We start from the raw sequence: 3,303 nt of genomic DNA, 5'->3' as shown, positions 1-3,303 counted from the left end.
TCATTTAATAAGAGCTTGATGGGGACTATGAGAGATGTGAGGAAAGATTAGAATTCTTATTTGGAATGTCTTCCGTAGCCTCATAACTCTGGGCTGATTCTCTGGAGCCTCTGGATTCATTGGTGTTACAGGTATCACTTCTTCTAAGGAAGTTATTTAAGGGAAACAGTAACAATAGCAATAACAGGAGCAAAAGGTGCTATTATGGGAGTCAACATCTACCACAACAAAGAAATGTTTGGTGCAGGAAGCCCAAGAGCCAGGATATCAACCTAAGGCTGTTGGTGAAGCTATACAGGTTTCTGAGAAAACAAGCCAACACCACCTTCAACCAGGTGGTGCTGAAGAGGTTGTTCATGCGTCACCCCACCTGGCCATCTCTGTCCCTTTCCCAAATGATCTAGAAGATGCAGCATCCTGGCCAGGAGGGCAAAACTGCTGCAGTTATAGGGACTATAATCTGCAGTATGCATGTCCAGGAGGTGCCCAAACTGAAAGTGTGTACACTTTATGTGAGCAGCCATTCCTGCAGCCATATCCTCAAGGCTGAGGGCCAGATCCCCACCTTCGACTAGCTGGCTCTGGATTCCTTCAAGGGATGTGGCACCATCTTGTTTTCTGGTCCTCACAAGGGTGGAGAGGTTTACAGGCATTTTGGCAAGGCCCCAGGAACCCCTTACAGCCACACCAAACTCTACATCCAATCCAAGGGCTGGAAGTTTGAGTGTGCATCAGGCCCATGGGCCAGCTGCAGCTACAAAAACTAACCCCAGATGCTACTTAGTTATTAAAAAGTTGGATGGTGAAAAAAAAAGTGTTGAATTAACATGGTAATTATAATGAAAGAATAGGTTTGCATCTCAGCTTTGACATTTTCTAGTTGTGGGACATTGAACAAGTCCTTTAAGTTCTCTGACCCTCAGTTTCTTCATCTGTAAAAGATATAGTTTATTCTTTTTTTCCAGTGTTTTTTTCAATACCTGCAAGCAATTCTCTACTTCTCAGTGGATACTGACCAAGTAGGCTACAATTCAGTTCAATTCTAACACTATTTACCTGGAGATAGTGTCAGATCCCATAGGTCAAGGGCTCAGTCCTATAAGACTGTGAAGAAAGTGAGATTGTGGCTATGACACCCCTACCCTCTTCAGATGACAGTAGCAGGTCCAGGTCACCTATGCCTCTCTGATTGCATGGCTATAGGTCTTTCTATAAGGCCACTTACAACACGCTAGCTAACTTCCTCAAAGAGAACAAGTGAAAGAGTGTCAGTAAGAGATAAGTCACAAACTTTTATAATCTAATTTTGGAAGGGTTATACTAGCAATTTTTTTGTGTTCAATTCATTAAAAGAAAATCCGTAGTGAACCAGGATGCAGGCTCTCAACAGGCACTTAATCTGCTGGCACCTTGATCTTGGACTTCCCAGTCTCCAAAAGAACTGAGAAATAAACTTCTGTTGATAATTTTTAAGGGTGGGGGGTGCAGCTAAATTCAGCCCACTCTCAGGAGGAGAGAGTAGCACACACAGGCATGAATACTAGGAGGCAGTGATCACTGAGCCATTTTAGAAGGCTGCTTCCTGCAGTCTCTGAGTGGTCAAGGTGCTTATCCAGTTTTACAAAGCTTATATGTAGCAAACCTGAAATTCCAAATCACATCTGCCTCACTACAAAGCTCACAGTGTTTCCATCTGTTATTCTTGTCCCAGTGAATAAATATGAATAATGTTGAGTTGGCATAGAATCTAATGTTAAAATCTGTTCTTTAGGATAGAATAAGCAAGCCACCTCCATCCTAATTGTTTTTCCTAGGATTGTTCATCCCAATCATTTTCTTCATGATAGCACAAGTTAAACCTTTTCCTTTTTGATCCATGGTACTATAATTTCCAAATTTTAGTGGTATAAGAACTTTCATGTTTTAAAAACTATCTGAAATGTGAATTAACTCTTAGCAAGACCATCTAAGAAAAATAATCTGTTGGACACACTAATGTTACTAATAACCTGGAGAGTATACATTTCATGTGTTAATTTACTCAATTTAATAAGGAAGGATATACCCATTGTAAATGAACAATAAAGGAGCTCTGTAAATTCAGAGAAAAATATGGTTAATCATGAATCAAAGACAAAGAAAACATACTTTGAGTCTTGAAGAATGAATCTGAGTTTACCAGATGATAGAGGCACAGAGTTGTTTAAAAAAAACAAAAAAGCCCATAGATTGAAGATTGCCAGATCTGGGATTTTGACAACTCCTTGAAAATCAGAAGGCAGAGCAAGTCAGATTTCAAGTTCAGAGGTAATGGATACAGGAACTTGGGAGGATTGAGGGAGAGGAAAGATGTAACTTGGAGCAACCATAAAGGGTAACTGGGTAATGGACTTTGAAACCTAGTTGGGTTGGCTTTCCCTCCATTCACCCTTCAAAGCTAAGGGTATCCCGGAATGGTATTTGCCCCTAGGCTGGCACAGTTAGTCTAGAAACTTGAAGCAGTTTCACACAAGGCAGTACCTCAGGTAGTAGCTACATCCAGGAAAGGAAGCCTAATTTCACACCCAGAATATTAGCCACTGGCATGTCCTGTTCAAGAGTATATATTATCCCTCCTTCACAATCACCAGAAAAAGGAAAAAAGAACTAAGATAAACAAACAACATCATGCACAGAGAACAAGGAATACCAAAATGAGAACAAATTAAAAAAACACCAAATACCCAAGAAACACCAATATTGGGAAGGGGTGACACTGACAAGAGAGCTAACACCCAAGCCAGTAGTTATTAGAGTAAACAGAGGAGGATCTTGTAAATAATAATTATAACATTTATTTAGAGCATACTAGGTGTGTCAGGCATTGTTCTAAGCACCTTACATGTATTTTTTAATTTAATTTTTATACAGAATCTTCTCAAAGGAATGCGAGAGAATATTGCATCTAATTTTAACATAAATGAACTAAAGATTGTTAAAATTAAATGATGGTCTAAACAGCAATGGACTTTGATGAAGAGCATATTAGCAAAATTGGAAGAATAAGCTGAAGAATTATTTCAAAGGAACAAAAATATCAGGGAAAAGGTGATTTAATGAACATTAAGAAAGAAGATAAATCCAGAGATTCCAGTATCTCTCTCATTGTTTCAAAGAAGAGATAAGAGATAATTTTAGGGCAGCAAAAATGAAGAAATGATAGAAGAAAAATTCCTGATAGGATTAGTATAATTTAGAAGAAATACTTAATGCCATTTGTATTCTCTTTATTTTTTTTTGTATTCTTTTTAAATGATCAAATGT

At 38.6% G+C, this 3,303-nt stretch overlaps 1 pseudogene; it reads left to right on the top strand.

The window, feature by feature from the left end:
• The first annotated feature begins 204 nt into the window (after positions 1-204).
• LOC119040750 (60S ribosomal protein L18-like) lies at positions 205-767 on the top strand (annotated as a pseudogene).
• The last annotated feature ends 2,536 nt before the right edge of the window (positions 768-3,303 follow it).

This window comes from Artibeus jamaicensis, unplaced genomic scaffold (genome assembly GCF_021234435.1).
Source record: "Artibeus jamaicensis isolate MK-2021 breed Jamaican fruit bat unplaced genomic scaffold, CSHL_Jam_final contig_797, whole genome shotgun sequence".
NCBI lineage: Eukaryota > Metazoa > Chordata > Mammalia > Chiroptera > Phyllostomidae > Artibeus > Artibeus jamaicensis.
The sequence above is the reverse complement of the archived record's forward strand: the minus strand, read 5'-3'. Positions and strand labels throughout refer to the sequence as shown.